The sequence below is a fragment of the Ovis aries genome, chromosome 23 (assembly GCF_016772045.2).
Source record: "Ovis aries strain OAR_USU_Benz2616 breed Rambouillet chromosome 23, ARS-UI_Ramb_v3.0, whole genome shotgun sequence".
NCBI classification, from domain to species: Eukaryota; Metazoa; Chordata; class Mammalia; order Artiodactyla; family Bovidae; genus Ovis; species Ovis aries.
The window spans coordinates 11720710-11743576 of NC_056076.1; positions in this window are offsets into that span (position 1 = coordinate 11720710).

Sequence of the window (22867 nt, forward strand, 5' to 3'; positions counted from 1 at the left end):
CCGTGCACTTGACTGATGCAGCTGAATAAACTATTCTTTCCATATTTACCAGACAACCAGGAGATTCTTAAGCAGTGGAGTCTAGAATTTTATCAAATTTACAGAAACAAGATGTTTCAGCTGCTATTAGATAAGACAAACGTCCCCTTGCATGCTGCTTTCCTTCCATCCCATTTGCTCTTGTGCTAGGTAATATTGGTGGAAGATGGATTTGGTTTTGGATCAATCAGATGAAAAACTGAGTTGGAGATACATTGTTTGGATTCACTGGGATGAGGTATGAGGCTCCCTTCCATGCATAGTCAGGTTGTCATTGCCCTTCAGAAGGAGGAATGTAACTGCATGGATTCCCCTAGAATTCTGATGTATTAATACAAATGGGGTCAGAAATCCTATCAAACCCCTTGGCACCCAAAACCAGATGCATGTGGATAGTTGGAGGAAAAAAATGAAAATATATAGATAGAGCCAGCATTTAGCTCAAAAAATTTTTTTATTTTATTTTGTCAATAAGTATAATTAACAATAACAAAACAGTACAAATCACTTCAAAATACAAGTTGATGAAACACTGATAATACAATGTAACATTACATAGCTATCTGAAAGGTGTCAAAAACTAAAGACAGAAAAAATGTTCATTAAACATGAACACAGATCATTAACAAACAAGTACAACAGAAGCTTTTATTTCCTAAAAGTCTAAATGCATAAAAACATGAAAATGTCTGCAGTAGTTTTTATCACTAAATGTTAAGATGAATACTCTGAAATCTTGGTATTTTCTTGTATTTTCCCAGTTTTTCCTTATAATAAATGTGTCACTTTTGTAATCAGAAAAAAGGGAAGGGAAGGAGGTTTGGAAGTAAATTTGACGAACCAGTTCTGAAGTTCTGAGTCCCTAGCAAAGTATTCTTTCCCCAAGATGGCCACCCTTAAACCTTGGTAACTCTGCTACTAATTCAAATTATTACAGCAGGAGGTGCTGTTTGGGCACCCAAAGTTTGAATGAAGCTACAGGTTCATATAAGGAAACTTACATGTTCATATAGGAACATATAAAAACTTTTAAATCTTCTACTACCTGGATGAAGGAAACATGTCAGAGATTTTCTCATATGGACAATAACTTTTACAATTTAACATCACATCATGCAAATTTCTAAAGTTTTACACAATTGGCAAATTCAAACCAAATATTCCTTAACTATCAAAATTAAATTATATTGGTTTCATTTGTAAGTAAATATGCTAGAAGAATCACCACATTTTCTTCCTATTATCTCTATAAAAATTGCATTAAGCAATATTTTTATGTAAAGAGAATTAAATAGTAGGACAAGAAAAATGGAGTAGATTTATTATAGAGACACCAGATTAGTACTGAATATATATATATATATATAACTTTTGGGATGTTTGAGATAACTATCAGCCTTTTTTTTTTTTTTTTACTGTCAGCCTTTTAAAAATTTGAGATTTCTAGTAATACCTTTCCTCATTCAAAGTAAATATTTCCTTCTGTACATACTTTGGTGTTAAGTTTGGAATCTTTAAGAGAACCCACAGAGCTGGAGAAAGTTTAAGGGTCATAAAACCTAGACCAAGGTCTCAAAAGACAAGTCCGTCATAGAAGTCATATTACTCAGCTGCAAAAAGGAACAAAATTGTGCCATTTGCAGAGATGTAGATGGACCTAGAATAGACTGTCATGTGAGTGTGATGTCAGGAAGAGAGAAACAAATATCATATATGAATAAAATATGTGGAATCTAGAAAAATGGTATAGATAATCTTATTTTCAAACCAGAAATAGAGACAGAGACATAGGGGTCAAATGTACGGGCACCAACGGGAAAGATGAGGTGGGATGAATAGGGAGATTGATTGACATCTATTGAATTGACCACTGATACTATGCAAGGAGATCCAACCAGTCCATTCTAAAGGAGATCAGTCCTGGATGTTCACTGGAAGGACTGATGCTAAAGCTGAAACTCCAGTACTTTGGCCACCTCATGTGAAGAGTTGACTCATTGGAAAAGACTCTGATGCTGGGAGGGATTGGGGGCAGGAGGAGAAGGGGACGACAGAGGATGAGATGGCTGGATGGCATCACCGACTCGATGAACATGAGTTTGAGTGAACTCCGGGAGATGGTGATGGACAGGGAGGCCAAAGGGTCCGACACAACTGAGTAACTGAACTGAACTGAAGTCTGCATAAAATAGATAACTAATGAGAATTGACTATATAGGACAGGGAGCTCTACTCAACGCCCTGTGGTGACCTAAATGAGAAAGAAATAAAAAAAAGAAGGGATATATGCATACATGTAATTGACTTCCTGGTGGCTCAGACAGAAAAGAATCTGCCTGCAATGCAGGAGATGCTAGCTAAATCCCTGGGTTGGGAAGGTCCTCTGGACAAGTGAATGGAACCCTTTCCAGTGTTCTTGCCTCGAATATTCCAGGGACAGAGAAGCCTGGCAGGCTACAGTCCCTGGGGTCAAAAAGAGTCAGACATGACTGAGCAACTAACATTTCACTTTCATAGCTGATTCACTTTGCCATACAGAAGAAGCACAATATTGTAACTATACTTGAAGCAAACAAACAAACACAAATTCCATATGACAGTTGATAATTTAGTCTGTAATATTTTCCACCCAAATAATGTAGCCACATCCTATGTCATAGTATCTTTGCACAAAGCCAAGGTCATCACCTTTGATTACATGCTCCCCAGGCCTACTAAAAGCCTCTCATTGTTTTCTTGAGGCCTAATTTTTTACTTCTCATCTCATTTTACAACTTTCTCGTTCCATTCTTGGCTCCAAATGTCAGCATCTGATAATGCTACAATTTCTTCCACCTGAGTTCTGATTACATTGAGAAATAAAATAGAGCAAGGATGATAGAAGCCCATTAAATAAGCATGATAATGATGCTGATAATAATAATGTATTTATATGGAAAATTTTTATTTTTGTGCCTATCATTGTTCCACGCCCTGAATATACATTAACTAACTTAATCTTCACAACCCTCTGAAGTTAGGTAGTGCTTTTATTTCTCATGAATGAGAAAACTGATACATGTAAGTCTAAACAACCAACAGTCATGGAAGAGTTACACGTCAGAGTTACAGTTGCTGAGCACAGGCTGTTCGCATGAGAGTACAAACTCTTCAACAAATGGTCTTTTTTATGTGCCAGACTTAGGCCATCAAGAAGATGTTGTTATAGGCATTGTTTGGAGGAAAGGCAAGAACTCGTGGTTAGGAGGGGCTGGGTGAGCTGGAGTGGTATTTCAGAGCAAGGGCTTTACTATTGCTCACACAGGAAACTAATCTGTTCTCCCAACTAGTATGTTACTGTAGATTGGATATAATAAACATACAAAACAACCTTTGGGTTTTGGTGGATTCAAAACTTTATGCCTGTTTAAAATGCAGGAATTGTTTTTTGCGGAAACATAAAATGTTCTTTTATGTTTCCACATTTCTGGGCTATGGCCGCATGTTTTTGGATGTCTGTGCTAATTTCTTCTTGAGCAGAACATCCACACCCTCCAGCAGATATTGATGTACAGCTTTAGAGAGTAAAAGCATCAACTCAATACTGTTCCCAAATGCTAAGCTTACTTAGGGAACATTTCCTCTGTCGTAGTACAGTTTGTAATATCTTTTGTTTTAAATTGCCTTTTCATCATTTATGCCTTTATTTAGGCTATGTGAGAAAAAAAAAAAAGTCAAAATACTTAAAAGGATTTTCATTCAACCAGTGAGCATAATGTGTATTTTAAAGTTCACTCTTCTTTGAATGCCAGGACTGCTCAGGAAGCGTACAAAAATAAAATAGGGAGAACATGAAAACATGCATTTAGTGAGCTGATTACATATATTCTTTAATAACTCTTTTCTTAAACACATAAGACATAAAAAGTAGTAGCTGAAGCACAGTGAAGACCAACCCAACACAAAAGCTGAAATCTTAAAAAAAAACAAAGAAGAAAAAGCATTTTACTTGACCCCTACATAATAAAACCATTTGTTCTCTCCCCTATCACAGTCATTCTGGGGTCATTTGCCCCATTTTATGTTTTATTTATTTGTCATCACTTACCAATTTTATTTTATATATGTGCTTACTTAGTTATTCTTCATTGTCTGTCTCTCCACACAATGTAAGAAGCATAATATCAGAGACCTTGTGTGTGCGTGTGTGTTTATGGTTATATCCTTAGTACCAAGAACTGTGCTGCATTGATCAATTAATATTTATGAGTAAAGTGTACTTGAAAGAGGAGAATCAGCGGGAAGACAGGACATCAGGAGATAAAACCAGGTCGGGAGAGCAGAGCAAAACTCCTGAAAAGAGAAAATAGCTGGGCACTGTAGCTCTGTTTGGAAGATTATCTTTCTGTCTCTCTCTGTCTCTGTCTCTTTATCTGTCTATATTTCCAAAGTTTGATGTCAGTGGTGATTTATCTTTTGTTTCTTTGTTCAAGGCTGACCCAGTTTAAAGGAGCAGTTTTTCAAACAAAAATCGTCTAGGCTCAGCAAAATTTAAAATAAGTTTATTAATCATCTTTCACTATTATGCAGTATTTCATATTTGAAAATGCTTAAGTGAAACACTATTTGAGAAGATTCAAGCATTCAGCTAATGGGTTAAATACTTTGGTTTAATAAAAGTCCTCTCCAACCATCTCTAATGGAATATTATGATGTGGTTTTAAATCTGGGAGATATATTCATATACTCCCTATTCTGAGACAGCCTGGTTACTTCCTGACTGACCCTACAGCCTCTATAAAAACTCAATGAAATTAATGTTCTCATGGCCTGAGTTTGAACTATTGGGACTCATCATGTATCCCAAAGGGTAGATTTTAATATCAGCAAAAGCTGTACTGATATGGAACCATCCTAATCACCTTTTAAGTTTCCAAGTTAACTACAGTGGTTAATAGTGTACAACTTACTCCCAGTTCAGGCTTTCCAGGTGGCCCAATGGTAAAGAATCTGTCTGCCAATGCAGGAGATGCAAGAAATGCAGGTTTGATCCCTGGGTTGGGAAGATTTCCTGATGTAAGAAATGGCATTCCACTCCAGTATTATACTCTGGGAAATTCCATGGAAAGAGGAGCCTGATGAGCTACAGTCCATGGGGTTGCAAAGAGTTGGACACGACTGAGCACACACACACACATACCCACACCTACTCCTAAAGTTCAAAGTTAGTGCATGCCCTTTTAATGACCAGATTTACCTTTACCTCAGTCTTAACCCACCTTAAGAAGCGATGTGAATTTTGGGTTGAATCCAGTGTCTGAAATCTGGATCACAGTTGGTTCAGATATTCCAAAAGGCCTGCTGCCTAGCCATTGCTAACTCCTAAAAGACTGAATTACCCAGATCAAGGGGAAAATATAGAGGAAGTTTACTTCTAAGATCCAAGGGCTCAGTTTTTAAAATATCTCTCCAATGTATTTATATTGAGATCCTTCAGTCTTCTAGGGAACTGAGGAAGGGTAGATGTAATGATTAGTTCAGTTCAGTAGCTCAGTCGTGCCCGACTCTTTGCGACCCCATGGACTGCAGTACCCCAGGCCTCCCGGTTCATCACCAACTCCCGGAGTTTACTCAAACTCATGTCCATTGAGTCGGTGATGCCATCCAACCATCTCATCTCTGTCGTCCCATTCACTGCCTTCAATCTTTCCCAGCATCAGGGTCTTTTCAAATGAATCAGTTCTTCACATTAGGAGGCCAAAGTATTGGAGTTTCAGCTTCAACATCCGTCCTTCCAATGAATATCCATAACTGATTTCCTTTAGGATGGACTGGTTGGATTTCCTTGAAGTCCAAGAGACTCTCAAAGTCTTCTCCAACACCACAGTTAAAAAGCATTAATTCTTCAGCATTCAGCTTTCTTTATAGTCCAACTCTCACATCAATACATGACTGCTGGAAAAATCATTGCTTTGACTAAACGGACCTTTGTGGGCAAAGTAATGTCTCTGCTTTTCAATATGCTGTCAAGGCTGGTCATAACTTTTCTTCCAGGGAGTAAGCGTCTTTTAATTTCATGACTTTGGCCACCATCTGCAGTGATTTTGGAGCCCCCCAAAATAAAGTCTCTCACTGTTTCCCCATCTATTTGCCATGAGGTGATGGGACCAGATGCCATGATCCTGGTTTTCTGAATGGTGAGTTTTAACCTAACTTTTCACTCTCATCTTTCACTTTCATCAAGAGGCTCTTTAGTTCTTCACTTTCTACCATAAGAGTGGTGTCATCTGCATACCTGAGCTTATTGATATTTCTCCTGACAATCTTGATTCCAGCTTGTGCTTCTTCCAGCCCAGCATTTCTCATGATGTACTCTGCATATAATTTAAATAAGCAGGACGACAATATACAGCCTTGATGTACTCCTTTGACTATTTGGAACCAGTCTGTTGTTCCATGTCCAGTTCTAAGTACATATTGACTTGACAGTCTTAATTTGTTTATGTCAGTATCTCAGTGTCTGATACATAGTATATGCTCAACAAATGATTGTTGTTAAATAGTTGAATAGTTTTTAAAATACTACTTTTTAAATGGGATGGTTCCCTCCCCCTCTCACCAACAGCTTTGTCCAATGACAAACCTATAGCCTCCACTTCATTCTCCTGACTGGGGCTGCTGCTGCTGCTAAGTTACTTCAGTCATGTCTGATTCTGTGTGACCCCATAGATGGTAGCCCACCAGGCTCCGCTGTCCTTGGGATTCTCCAGGCAAGAACACTGGAGTGGGTTGCCATTTTTGTCTCCAATGCATGAAAGTGAAAAGTGAAAGTGAAGTCTCTCAGTTGTGTCCGACTCTTCACAACCCCCTGGACTGCAGCCTACCAGGCTTCTCTAATCCATGAGATTTTCCAGGCAAGAGTACTGGAGTGGGTTGCCATTGCCTGCCTGGGGCTAGAGTTAGTAAAAAGAAAAAAGCACATATGATCATGTCAGTCTTCTGATTAACTTCTTACAACAGCTCAACATTGCCCTTAGGATAAGTCAACTCCACTGTGAGCAGGCAGAGCTCTTTAGATTCTGGTCTGTTCCCCAGCTTTGTCCTATTTTCACTGTTGGACAGTCTGCCCCAGATATCAGAAGCTTCTTCAATTTGCAAATCATTGTATTCAGTTCTCTATTTGTTAAAGCTAAGTCCTAATTTGGATATGCTTAAGTATAATTTCTGCTGTTACAAAAATAACAGCTATAGCTGTAAATGTACATATCTTTTGACAGTTGTAACATTTTTTTTAGGAAAAATTTTAAAAGTCAAATCAATGAACAGAAAAATATATTTTTTACTATTTTTGATACCACTTTTCAGTTTGTTGTGGAAGATTAGTGCCGATTTATGCCCCAGCCTACTGTCCAACAGGATGCTTAGTGTCTATATCACAGTCAAAAATACATATTTGGGGGCAATTTTAAAAGTTACTCCAAACCATCATTATTTTAATAAGCATTTACATGATAATTATCTCTTCATGACTTTACCCCTTTTGTTGGTTTTTGGCCAGGTTATTAAATTAAAATAAAAGTTTAATTTTATAATTCTGTGCCTTATTATTATGGCTACTAAATTCACTAAGAACTCATTCAAGCAAAAATGGCCAAACTCCTGTTTGACACATTACATTACTTCTATGATTAATGGAATTTTTAATTAGCAAGTTGTCATTGCATACATGTATATATATTATATATATATATATATAATTTTTGTAGATATAAATTAATGTCATTTAATCAATTATTCAAAATGTATTGAGTTTATAAGTGAATAAAAGCATTAAAGATCAGTATTTGCACGCATGGCTTAGAACACTTTCAGAGGCAACTAAATGATGATCCAACTCAGGAAAAGCAAATTTATTGGGCTATGAAACTGACATATGGAGAGACATATATCAGGTTTCAGGTACAGTTTGATCAGGGTTTCTGCTGTGTTTCATTAACTTTGTCGCTGCTCATTTCTGTTCCTCTCCAGGCTGCCTTGCTGTGTGTTCCTAGGGTTTTACAATAAAGTATAATATGTTTTCTATTATACTTCATTCTTTTACGGCATGAGAAATTTACTGTTTGTGCTTATCATGTGAAGGCTATGACTCTTAGATATTCCTCACAACAACATATCTCTCATGAGAAGAGTGAACAACATTATTGACCCTGGACTTGTACAGAAACAGAAATCAAAAGACTTTTCCAGAAATTTATTGACAGGTCACTTCAATGTGTACACTTTATTTCTGTACCAGCATATGATATTCCTGTTATTAAAGCCATCTCAAACTATCAAGGGTCACTTTGCATTAATGCAGACAGGAAAATAAACACTAGGGGCAGGGAACTCAACTGATAAGAAGAACTAAAGATTTTAGGCAGAGTCAAAGGGTGCTTTTCTCCACTGAGATACTTTAAATTTGAATACAAAGGTGGATCCAAAATGTCTTTAGCTCTAAGAAAATCAATTTAATTTAGTAGGAGATGACATAAAAATTATTTCGAACAATTTGAAGAATCAAACCCCTGGAACTATTTAATCAAAGAAACATGTTATTTTGCCTCTCATTTCTTCTGAAATATGCAGTGTATGGAAGCTTTCAAAGACTGAGGCCAACTTCTGAAATTTCAAGTTGACAGTGCTAAATTATTTGGGGAGGCTCAAATTTGAAGCCAATGGCAGTTGAAACATATTCAATTTTTATTCTTATTTCATGAATTTTTGTTTTATAATTATTTAAATTTGCATTATTATGTTATCATCAAGATGACCAAAATACATCAAACATACCCTTGTCTTACCAGAGAAGATTCAAAACCATATATATATATATATATATATATATATATATATATATATATATATATAAAGTTATGGTTTCTAGCACAATTATAGCTATGAAAGCATACACATCAAAACAGAAATACATACAGTCATCATCAAAATTAGCCACTTTTTAACCAGGCTTTCCTAGACAACCCAGTACCCTGGAGAGAGAGAGAGAGTAAATAGTAGAGTCACATTATTAGTCAAGTATGTTTGTCTGGAATTTTTACTTGCTGAAATTAAGGCACATCTGACCCTACTTAAAGTCCATTGAAATATTTTTAGAAACCTTAAAAGGAAGTCTCCCATTTTTCTACCTTCACTGGGATTCCCGGTTCTGTTCCTACCCCACCCAGTGATCCCTACCCGCAGTGCTTCTGCTCTCAAAGGCTCTACAAAGATCCGCCAAAGAGCTTCTGACACTAAGATTTCTCACAGCTTCTTTCTGATACAGTGACCCCAAGATTATGCTCATTTTCCAGGCTCATCCAGCACTTCCCAGAAAGGTGACTGGTGTGCGTGGTCATCATGGAGGTGAGATTCGAAGCCTTTTCCTTAATACACCTCCACAGTGACTGAGGCAGGCCGGGGACTAGGGAAAGTGGCACACTGCCTTTTATGGTTTCTACCAGGAATTGGCAAACATACATTCCACTCACACATCACTGGTAGAGTAAGTCACATACATGAGACCCTATTCTGTCACTAGAAAAAGAACTGGGTGAGATCTGTAGTCACTGTAATCACAGGGGTTTCAACTGTCTCTCTTCATAGGACAAATTGTTCACAGAAGATTCCTAGACCTTTCATACCGGTGGGTTTTTGGTCCTTTGGCAACATTTGTCATCCAGGCATTTTCAGATGTGTTGGAATCCTTGCCTAAGTGCTGTGTGTGCGCGTGCTAAGTCACTTCAGTCGTGTCTGATTCTTTGTGCACATCAAGAATACTGGAATGGGTTGTCATGCCCTCCTCTAGGAGATCTTCCTGACCCTGGGATTAAAGCCCCGTCATCTCTACATCTCCTGAATTATCAGATGGGTTCTTTACCATTAGGAATCCTCTGGCTAAGCTCTACTGAGAATCAAATGTGAATTTGCTATGCTATGACTTTTTGTTTATTGTTTCTTTATGTCTTTGTTTTTCTATCCAGAAAACACACAATATGGTTACATTTCTCAGTTTGTCCTAGTACAGAGTTTCTTCTTTCCCTGGAAGCCTCTAAAAATATTTTTTGACCAGATACTTAATTTTTTTCTGGCTTAATGTCCTTGTTCTAGATAACAAAAAATAATTTGTACCCTGTCCAGAATCCCCTAGTCATACGCATAAGACCATAGCATGGATATTATAAAGTTTAAGCATTCCTTCACTCCTTTGCTCCAATTATTAATTTGTTCTACAATAAACTCTTCACAGAAATGTTTATAGGTGGTGGCTATTATATAAATGCTGACAATAAACTGTCCTGCTGATCAGTGAGCAATGCCCTTACTCTTCCAAAGAGCTTACTACTTTCTGAACAATTATCCATGACTGACTCAATGCATGAAAAGCTTTCCTGCCTATTCTGTATTATTGAAATATAGTTCATGGTTCAGTTCAGTTCAATCACTCAGTCGGTTCGACTCTTTGCGACCCCATGAATTGCAGCACGCCAGGCCTCCCTGTCCATCACCATCTCCCGGAGTTCACCCAAACTCATGCCCATAGTTCATGGTTCATGAACTATGTCACCAGTTCATGGCTAAATATTTCAAAAAACTAGCTAGGAAAGAGCAGAAAATTCATTTGAAAGAAGAAAAGGTAACTGGAATTTCCCTGAAGAGATCTGGGCCAAGTTTTCTAAACAGGTTGTTATAAACTGCTTTTCTCATGGCGGCAGGTCCTTATTTTGTTGGCTTTCCCTTGTATCACCAACATTTTTTGTCCTCCTTTTCATCTGTAGGGATTTTTTCCCAGTACATTGCAGCCAGAAGGCCAGGAGAGCAGCTGTCTCCACTAGAGAAACCTATTATTTGCCAGATGGATGGGCTTCTACCTGGATTCATTGGTTGTTTTCCCCAACACCTCAGGGTACCTTGTAGTCTTTGCAATAATTGAAGACTTGTTCCAATCTGGATCAGAGCCGGTCTACATTTTAACAGACTTAAAATCTATTTATTTTAGACTGTGATATTTAGGAACAGTATGTTTCTGAGTAAGCAAAAGGAATTATGGATTTACTCTGAAGTTAATGAAGGTTAAGAAATACCAAAAATTGTATAAACTTCAGGACACAGAAAATCTGGGTTTTTGCTTGCTAAAAACTAAATTCAGATGCTTATAATCTCAGTGGAATGTAAAATCTTCATAGTCAATTACTACTATAATAATTTTTTTGTTTTCTTCTTATATTTTATTTGAGAGCCTCTAAACTATGAAAAGAAATCAAAATAGTGGTCATATAACAAAATCAAATAATTAAGAGTTTAAAAACAACATATTGGGTCAGTTATCTACATACAGGAGAAGGATTGGACATATAGGATTGGTGTATAAGCAATATAATAATGGATATAAAAAACATCTGGCACATTCCTTGGCACAAAGTACACATTTAATAAATGTTTGTTGAATAGATAAATGCGGGACCAATTTGCTAAATTAGTTTTGTCAGTGTTCTGTAGTGTCTCACCTTTTTCTCAGTTTATGTAACTATGTTCCACCGATCAGTCTATCAAATAATATAAACCATCTTTGATAGAAATAAATTCCTTACTTTTTCTGAAAAAAAGTCGCACTTATAGGCTTATAATTTAAAACTTTGATAATTGTTATAAGTAAATTCATCTCATACTCGAGAACAGACTATCATTGAAAAACACTGGATGAGGTAACTTCTCAACCTTTCCTGCCGGCACAGGTTTAATAGAAATTTAGTTTTTGGAAAAAGCTTCTGTAATAGTGATACTTTTTTTGGGGGGGGAAGCTTTTTATAATACTTCTAGAACTGATAGCAATCATATTCAGTAAATTAGTTTTTGCTTAACGTTTATCATTGGTTATATAAATAGAAATCTTAGCTCATTAAGGTGAAAGAAAAAGGAAATACATATTCTATAGCTGTAATACTTCTGTGAAAATGTGCATACTTATTTTTTTAATGTTTCATGAAGATATAGAGACAAGTGACCAGGGCAGATAGATACACAAATGCAGATGCTTCTTAGAGAGTTAACATGAAAAATTTGATTAGATAAGAAATAAATGCCTGTATCCTCAAATGCTGCATGACTGCAGAAAGGAAATTTTCCAGGCATTGTTTTGAAATATATAGGGAGTTACACTGAAATTGACACTTGGAAGAATCTGAAAACCATGACAATAGTTCTGTAAAGGGATGGTAATTTGGCTATATAATTAAATTGGAATGTGTTCAGTAAGCAGATGTGTGCAAATAAAGCAACATCTAAGCTCCGGGTTTGCACTTCTTGATCTTTCTTTTGTCTGCCTTTTTATGAGGACACCCCATGGCTTTCTGTTGTTGCTGTGTTGTTGTTCTTCTTCTTCTCCTCACTAAATTAGCTCCCGGCACTAACACACTCCTTAGGTTTATTCAGGAGCCTAGCAGGCTGCAAAGTTCCATTTTGTCAACAGATGGCGTAAGGAATGATTCTCCATGCTCAGTGACTTCAAAACATTATGCTATTGCTGTCCCAAAGCTGATTTGAAATTATTTCCATGCTGTTGTTAAATGGAAACAAACTTTTTCACATTTCAAAAGTCATTGACAATGGGACACTATTTGCAAATGACATAAACGGCAAAATATTTCCTTTTCCATGAAACAAAACCAAGAGTCAAAAAAGTGGCTTAATAAGAGAAAACACTACTAAGGGTTTCTTTCACCTACCTACCACAATATGCGGTTAAGTCCAGCTTCCCCTCTTTATACCCCAAAAAGCAGGACTCAGATTCCCATGAAAATATGAATGGCAATCTATTCTCAGATAATTCATAGTAGGTTCTTAGTGGCAATTATTTTACTTGTATAAACTGATATAATTTCACTATATTCCACTTTAGTGCTACTATAATAGCACATGGGAGCTTGATTCAAGATACAGTTGCAAATAAACGTAAAAGAGAAAACTTTCTAATATAAAAGAGAAGAGAGAGATAAATTTTAAAAAAATTAGAGCTATAAATTCCTCCTTGGAAGAAAAGCTATGACAAACAGACAGCATATTAAAAAAGAAGAGACATCACATTACCAACAAATGTTTGTATAGTCAAAGTTATGGTTTTTCCAATAGTCATATACAGATATGGGAGTTGGACCATAAGGAAGGCTGAGAGCCGAAGAATTGATGCTTTCAAACTGTGGTGCTGGAGAAGACTCTTGAGAGTCCCTTGGACAGCAAGAAGATCAAACCAGTCAATCCTAAAGGAAATCAGCCCTGATATTCATTGGAAGGACAGATGCTAAAGCTGAAGCTCTAATGCTCTGGCCACCTGATGCGAAGAGCCAACTCACTGGAGCAGACCCTGATGCTGGGGAAGATTGATGGCAAGGGGAGAGGGGGGCGACAGATGGTTGGATGGCATCACTGACTCAATGGACATGAGTTTGAACAAACTCCAGGAGATAGTGAAGGACAGGGAAGCCTGTTGTAGTGCAGTCCACGGGGTCGCAAAGACTCAGGAATGGCTTAGCAACTGAACAACAGCAACAAAATACTTTATCATTGAATTTAAACTGTCATTTATTGATGTGAAAATGCGAGATAAACACTGACTTGTCCAAATCACTCAAGGGTACCTCAATTTCCAGTGCTCTCATGATTCATAGTTCTGGTCACAGAAGTTGATTTAGTCTTTAATATTAAGACTTATCCTGCCTCAGCTTTTACTGGTGGGACTGAGAAAGGCATACACATAAGTACTAGGTCAACCTAAGCAACTTTTTACTAATACCTAGAGATTTGACATCAAAAGTGATTTTCTGGATTAACTCTTTATTATTTTTAGTGTGAAAAATGCTTTAATTTCTCATTGATAATTTTTATGTTGATTACATGTTGAAATGGTAATTGGGCTAAGTAGACTAAATTACTTAAGCTAATTTTCCATACTCCTTTACACTTTTCTTAATGTGATTGTTGAAAAAATTTTCATTAAATTTGTACCTATGTTTTTATTTCTATAGCACAGCACTGGAATAGATGATTGATTTTTTTAAACTTATTTTTGGCTTAGTATTTATTTATTTTAAAAAAAATTGTATTGGAGGATAGTTGCTTTACAGTGTTGTTAGTTTCTACTGTATGACAGTGTAAATCAACTATATGTATACATATATCCCTTCCTTTTTGGATTTCCTTCCCATTTAGATCACCACAGAGAATTGAGTCAAGTTCTCTGTGATATACAGTAGGTTGTCACTAGTTATCTCTTTTATCCATGTAGCAAGAGTGTATAGATTTCAATTCCAGGGGTGGGATGAATTTGGATAAACCCTTTGCAGAAATCTGTTGGTGATTCTAGACTGAAAGGGTTCCTTTTGCATAAATTAGGAGATTTTAGAGGCCCGCTCCTTGGAACATCTAGCATGTGGATGGGCACTTTGTTGGTGGTGGTGTTATGGGGGGATGGAAGAGCTTTCCTCTACCCAGGAGGGGCAACGAAGCCAAAAGAGTGAGAGGGAGAGACAGCGAGAGGGAAATGGAGAGCGGAGTCATGGCTGTGATGCTGTAGTGTTAATATTAACCTCTCAATCATGTCGGACAATTTGTGACCCCAAGGACTGTAACTCACCAGGCTCTTCAGTCCATGGGGATCCTCTAGGCAAGAACACAGGTGTGGGTAGCCATCCCCTTCTCCAGGGGACCTTCCCTACTCAAGGATCGAACCCAGGTCTCCTGCATTATTGTAGGGAGACTCTATAAACTGATATTTTCCCATTAAAACATCTCACTACCCCTGCGCTCATCTCTGAGCTATCGCATGTAGGGTTGTAATTAACATTAATATTTATTTTTACTAATGCATGTGACTTTTTAAATGCTTTTGAAAGCTGTTTGATATTATTTTGCAATTGTATTGAGTTCTTACTGGCAGAAATTCATTTTATGGGAAAGAATAAATAATACTGAACTCTGGAAATTTTCAACAATGTCAAGAATAATTTTATCTGTGATATTTTAAAATGATTTTCCATTATTTTCTTTCACATTATACACTCCTACACTGTATACACTATGTGCATAACAATGTGGAGTGTTTATGAATAACTTAACAAATTCATATTCTCCATCAACCCTAATGACAGCATTATTAGCTCAACCTTTAATGCATAATCACAGCAGGAGGTTTTTGAAACATTAAGTCTGTAGAACAGAAGTGTAAAAATTGGCAAGAAAATCAGACAGTTCTTTTCCTGTACACAGAGCTGAGTTACCTCTCAGTACCTTATGGTCTGGTTTCCCACCTTCTTTTCCCTTTTATTCGAGTAGTTCTATTCAATATCTGTTATATTAGACTTAAAGTCAACTTCATTCTATAAATAATCAGGAAAAAGAATGGTTATAAAAGAAGATACAGATTTTCAGGAAACAGAATATTCTACTGTCCTCCCATGTTAGGAGAAGAAGGGTGCACTGCTGAATATGCTAGAATTAATCTTGCATATAACACCATGGAAAATAAACAATACAATTTAAAATAGTTTCTTAAAATGAAACTGGTAATTTATACTGTTTTGAATGAATTGTGAAAAATTAAATCACATAATGAATACCAGGAATGGATGAATGAACACTGAAATTTTTGTTACCAGTAATGGCTGGAATCATCCTATGATATTAGGAATGCACCATTGAAGCCTAAATGTGTGGCAAATGACTCTCTTCCAATCACAAGAAGGAAGAGAGTCCAGCAGTTTCTAGATTTTTGTGTAGGAGTTAAGGACATTTGCTGTATTGGTGGTAATTATAAAAGAAAAAAAAATGTAAATGCTTGCAATAGAAGAACTGTTTTGTTAAATAGTAAAGCAAAAAAAAAGTTAATATAGCAAAGCCCATGTGTGAGGATCGTGGGAGGAGTTGTATTCTGATTATTAATGGTTTTTCTTTTTAGGACACAGCTTTGTGTTTTGAGAATTTAACCATTTCTAAACCCAAAATATAAAAGTAGTACCAGTTTCAAATTTCTCGAAGAATCAGCTCTTAGCTCTGAGTATCATGGGAAAATCTGAAATCAAGATCACTTTTGTGCAAGCCTTCTTAGACAGACAGCAAATTACCTTGATAAAATGTGTATCAGGGAAATATTGATAAGAAAGCAACATAACTTGACTGGATATTTTGTTATGATTTCTTAAAATTATAAATTTAGAAACAAAAAAAATTATGATCAAATGCAATTGAATGCTCTCATAAAGAGACAGTCGTTACTTAAATCCACTAGGTCCTCTGCTGATATTAAAAAAAAAAACTTTTTAATGAAGTGCACTAATAAATGACTACATAGTTGCTGTAGAAACATCAAAAGGAAGAATTCCTTTTCCCCAATCTACAAGGTTATATTTGTAAAGTACAAAAATTAATCAATAATTTTACAAATTAGAGATAGAGTTTAAATACTTCATTTTCCCAAAAAGATGTTGGATTCTTCTAAGCAGAGAAAAATGGGTTTATTGGGACATAGCCCCACTATAAGTCAACTTGCAATGGGTTTCTTGGGACATAACTTCACTGGAAAGATAAATCCAGAGAGAGTACTTAATAATTTAATGAGAATATGATACCTCCAACACACCTACTTGAAAGCAAAACCTGTCCTAATTTTTAAGTTACTCTATTTGTTATTCTCCATTTAAATATAAAAATAATGTTGTCTACAAGACTTAATTTTGCCTATTAAAAATAAATGTTTTCTTTCTTCTAGTTACACAACAAATGTTTCATAATTTTTGGCTTAGAATCCATATCAAATGGTCTTCTAAATGGCCCAATTCTTTCCATTTTTATTTAATTCAGACCTTGCCATCACTAAGTCAATCTCACTGTTTAGGAATAGGCTCCTTATTCAGGCTTTCCTGATTTGAGAATGATTTGGATATTTTCTACAAGAATTAAGAGGTTAAGACTTTTAATTTCCAGACAACTTCATTCAAATGGTGAAATCTGTGACTGGGGCTGTTGGATGACACGGACACCACGCTATAGCGTAACGGCAGCCTTACTGGGAAGCCAAACAGACCAGCGGTGCTGAGAAGTGGAGGAAAGAAAAGGCCTGGCCTCTGAATTAATGATCAGGCTTTTCAATAATTTTGATCAAATTATACCTTAGATTTGTCAGGTAAATGGTTCCTCTTTATATTTATTATTGATATTGTTACTTCACTTGCTTAGGCTAGCTTGAGTTGGAATTCAATTTATTTGCAACACCGTTTTGACTAATGCAAAATTCAAAGAGAGATAAAATTATTAAGATAATATAAAATGACAAAATAATATTGATAAAGTGATAAGATAAATATTACCTTTATCACAAAGTATGAGAAAATAATCTCATATCCAGAGATATGTAGGTTCAGGCCTCTAAACTGAGATCATCTTTCTATAAAATATATTATCATTATTGTTTATTATTGGAATCTATAATGATGTACCAGTGGTAAGACTGGTTGAGATCTAAATTCAAGCTAACTCAGAGATGAGGATCCTTTGGGAACTCAGGTGGTTATCTCTATTCAACTTTAAAGTAACCAGTGACTTTGAGAAATCATTAAATAGTCTAAACATGTTTGTCTGCAAAATGATAGTAACAATATTTGCATCTTAGCATCATTTTCAGGATTTGATGAGCTAGTAAATGCAAAAATCTCTTGGCACAATTTCTGACAGCATAAGCAAAACAAAATAAATTATTATTATATTTTTTCCTAACTAATGAATCAGTGTTCTATCAAATAAGATGGATCAAGTAGAAAGATTTCAGTTCTGATAGAGAGAGTGGAGAATTATCAATAAATATGCCAATCCTAAGGACTGGCTTCACACACTGTTGTTATAGTCATTAAGTTATGTGTGACTGTAGTCCACCAGGCTTCTCTGTCCATGGGATTTTCCAGACAAAAAAACTGGAGTGGGTTGTCATTTCCTCCTCCAGGGGATGTTCCCGACCTAGGGATCATATCCACATCTCCTGCAGGTGGATTCTTTACCACTGAGCCTCCAGGAAAGCCCAGCTTTGCACAACACAATGGAGGGTAAATAAAATTAGGCCACCCAGGTGGCATCTAGATCAGAGTCCTACAGAAGCTCCCTGAGACTGAGGGCAATTAGGTAAATTCTGGATCTGAATTGCTGGTGCATGAGGGTCATTAATATATTCATCTGTGTGCTGAGGAAGATCCATGCACTCTACTGAATAGAAGTCAGGGTTTTTCCTGTAGAGTGGCTCCTTAGACATAGGCATTGAGAAAGATCAGAAACGTAGGCATTGAGAAAGACCAATGAAAAGCTGCCCATCACCCCCTAATGCATACACAGAAAGCTAGCACCACTGCTAAGGAAATGGACCTATTGATTTAGTGTACTTTGTGAAGAGAAGACTATCAATTTTCTCTCCTGCCTCCACTCCCAGGAGAGCATTTATCCCCTAGAAATGATCTGGCTCAAGACAAACAAGAGTGAACAGCTCTAATTGGACTTTAGTTCCTATTCAAGGAAACAAAGAAAAAAATGAAGTTGGTCCTCATGACTTAACCCCCGACCTCAAAAGATCCAGATTACAATCTTCCACCATCCTCTATCAGTCACTTGAATTCAGGTCATTTTGGATACTTGAGCCCTTAGTGTCTTCCTTCCATCAGAATGAAGCTTCCCTAAAACCAGTTTACCAGCCTCCAAAGCTGTTATGCTGGAAGTTCAAAATTACATTTCATTGGCTTCTTCATTCTTTATTCAAAAAAAGTAGTATGTTTTATCATTATTAACTCAACAGATTTATACTGATTACAAATCTAAAATCTAATCCAGATTAGGAATGAAAAGAATTGTTTTGCTTTGCTCATTGACCATTGAAAAGCTGTCTTTAATTCATATACTAAAAAAGAAAAAAAAATGTTTTGAATAAAAGCACTCACAACTATTTGTACTTTCCCCTTTGGAAATATGATCATTGAAATCACAAATATCCTTAACCACAAGCTGTGACTTTTCTACTATCCAAGGTTGAGGTTCACAGCCAGGAGATAACATGTCAGGATTCTTTTTAACGCTTCACTTCAAAATACAAGGTGTATCTGGCAGGTGTAAGTCATTCCTCTGGGAGCACAGATTAACCAGACTTGGGATATTCAGAGGAAGCATAAGTCTGAGACTCATGCTGTATTTATTCACTGCACTTTCTGTTTGAATGTAAAAAGTCCTTATGTGGAAGAAGTTTCAACTGTTTTACTAGAAAAGTTTTTTAGATATGGCCATCTTAGCTTATTCCAAATATCTTGTAAGGGGAAAGTCAGTGTCACTTTCCCTTTGAGAGATGAGCTCTAAATTTGGGAAGAAATACCATTAAAATATATAACTCTACTATTGCAGTTGATTAAATGAAAAAGCAAAATAGACATCAAACAAAGAAATGTTCTGGTACATCCTTGAAGTGGAAATGTCAGGGGGCATTGAAAAGCCATCCCAATTATCACTGAATCCAGGATGGTCTGTCTTTATTTCACTATCAGTGGCCAAGGTTGCCTGGCCAGACGTCTCAGCTTGACGGCTCAAGCCATGCTCCTTAATGGGCTGGCTCTGGGTCCACTGAATTTTGTCACTTTACAGGCTTTTCGGGTGTTATTTGCATCAATTCTCTTTCTCAGTGGCTTTGCCCGCTCCCCTGGCCCTGTCTCTTCATCTCTCCATGCTGTACATACACACGAGTTCATCAAATCCCTCTCAACTCCAGGGCAGCCCAATCTGGCACCTGAAGAGCAGGTTCAGATGCTACACCCTGAAGCTTGAAAACCTTCTAGTTAGTGCCAGAGCTCTTATTAAGCCAACCAAATTGTTCCAAATTATGTCTACCAGGGGCACAAAAAGCTAGTGGTGAGGGATCCACATGAAATTTTTGTGTGATACTGAATTTTCTGCAGTTTTACTTCACTTTTCATAAGCAATCTCTTCCACATGCCTATAATTGTTAACCTTCCAGTCATAGATTTCACCTTGTCACATGCTTGAAAAATTTGTATGGACAAAAGGCAGTGCTGGACAGGAATAAGAGAGAATGCAAAGGTAACCAAAGGGTTTTCAAAAAGAAAGTACTTCCTTGAATGTAAAACAAGAAGACCATCCCAGGTTCAAGGGGAAATTCTTCTGTTTTGATAATTGTTATTTTGACATTGTAGAGCTTCCCAGGTGGCTCAGTAGTAAAGAACCTACCTGCCAATGCAGGTGATGCAGAAGACACAGGTTCGATCCCTGGGTCAGGAAGATCCCCTAAAGGAGGAAATGGCAACCCACTCACATATTCTTGCCTGGAAAATCCCATGGACACAGGAGCCTGTTGGGCTAGAGTCCATAGGGTTCAAAGAGTCAGACATGACTGAGTGAGCACATATGCAGGCCCACGTGTATGTTTTCACACTGCATTTTACATTGGAATGGTCAGCTCAGCTCAGTTCAGTCATTCAGTCGTGTCCGACTCTGCAACCCCATGAATCGCAGCACGCCAGGCCTCCCTGTCCATCACCAACTCCCGGAGTTCACCCAAACTCATGTCCATCGAGTTGGTGATGCCATCCAGCCATCTCATCCTCTGTCGTCCCCTTCTCCTCCTGCCCCCAATCCCTCCCAGCATCAGAGTCTTTTCCAATGAGACAACTCTTCACGTGAGGTGGCCAAAGTACTGGAGTTTCAGCTATAGCATCATTCCTTCCAAAGAAATCCCAGGGTTGATCTCCTTCAATTCTTCAGAAATCAGCCTTCTTCACAGTCCAACTCTCACATCCATACATGACCACAGGAAAAACCATAGCCTTGACTAGACGGACCTTTGTTGGCAAAGTAATGTCTCTGCTTTTCAATATACTATCTAGGTTGGTCATAACTTTTCTTCCAAGGAGAAAGCATCTTTTAATTTCATGGCTGCACTCACCACCTGCAGTGATTTTGGAGCCCCCAAAAATAAAGTCTGACACTGTTTCCACTGTTTCCCTATCTATTTGCCATGAAGTGATGGGACCAGATGATGCCATGATCTTTGTTTACTGAATGTTGAGCTTTAAGCCAACTTTTTCGCTCTCCTCTTTCACTTTCATCAAGAGGCTTTTTAGTTCCTCTTCACTTTCTGCCATAAGGGTGGTGTCATCTGCATATCTGAGGTTATTGATATTTCTCCCAGCAATCTTGATTCCAGCTTGTGCTTCTTCCAGCCTAGTGTTTCTCATGACGTACTCTCCATATAAGTTATCTATTTGAACTTCTGATTGAACAAAAGGAGAGAAAATAAAGGTACCAAGGTCTGTTGCTGTTGGAATTTAAACTGTTTAAAATAAATGTCAATTGAATTCTAAATAGCAAAAAAAAAATTAAAAAAAATTAAAAAAAAAAGCAGGGTGACAATGCTCATATGTAGGGAAAAACTAACAAGCATTATTTGCTGTGTATTTAAAACTTTGGTTGATGCTGTGAGTGATATAAGGTATTTATGAAATAAACACTCTGTGATAGCTCATAATCTAGTTTGGCACAGTTTTAAAATATACCAAAACTTAAAAGCAAGAATAAAACTATATTAATCCTATTCAATTTTGCATAATACGAACTATGTATACTGCATTTGCTTAGAAGAAGCAGAAACAATGAGAAAATTCTCCCAGATTTCATGGTGGTATTTAAAAGGGTCCTGAAATACTGATATAATTGAAAGAGAGGGGAAGGAAGAATTTTTAAAATGATTTTAGCCTTGTTAAGACTAGAAAACCCAATTGAGCCTGCAGTACTTGGAGAAAATAAATAAATGTTGTTTCCAGCTGTTACATTTGAGGTAACTTTTTACACAGCCAAGGAAAACTAATACACAAATGACTATGCCATTACGAGTGTAGCAGACACATGATAGACTACCTAGAATTTGTAATCCTTTTTAAAATTAACATATTCACTGTCATTGAGGAAATATCCTCATACAAATTTTTGTTGTCACACGTCATCTTCTCAAATAAGAGTGAATTGTGACACATTCAAGAAAATCCCATCTGTTACTTTTTTGCTGGATTTTGTATCTCAAGTAGAGTAATAATGTTTGGAACCAAGGAATCTTGAAGCATGCATATTTACGATCTATCACTTTGCCCTCTGAATTATATAATTTAAATGTTATTTTTTAAACCAGGTAATTTTTGTTGATGATTATTATTTTGCTGAGTTCTTGTCATTTTCAATTAATATGGATAAATTCCCATTCTCTGATACGAAATAAAAGAGATGCTGTGTTTCTAACCTTTGATGTGTGTGTGCCAAATGTTGAAAGCTCCAGAGTCAAAAGTCCCTTTAATCACTGAGGATTTGCAAAAAGACCCACTAAAAATGTCACTGTGTCTATAGAACAAACCCAGGGTTCCTAAGTATTTTATACAAATTAACTTTTGAAGCTCCTGTAGATTTCCTTGTCTAGGGAATCTGCAAACCCAATGTCTGTATAATGTATCTTTCTTACAGTTCTTAAACAGGAGATAAGATTACTCCTAGGATTGTGGTACATTGTTGCTCATGCTTGCTGGTTATACATTCTAAATATCTTCATTTAAACTGTAGCTAATTTAACTTAATTTCTTTGATGACTAGGTTTATTATGCCAGTAGACATCTGCATATTGGTCTATAAATAGCCAGCATCACAATTCTTAACAGAAAATGAGAATCTCTTTCTCCCAGTCCTCTGAAATCTTTCGCAGAACTGCAGCGATTTCATTTGTCCAATACTTAGCAAGAAGAGC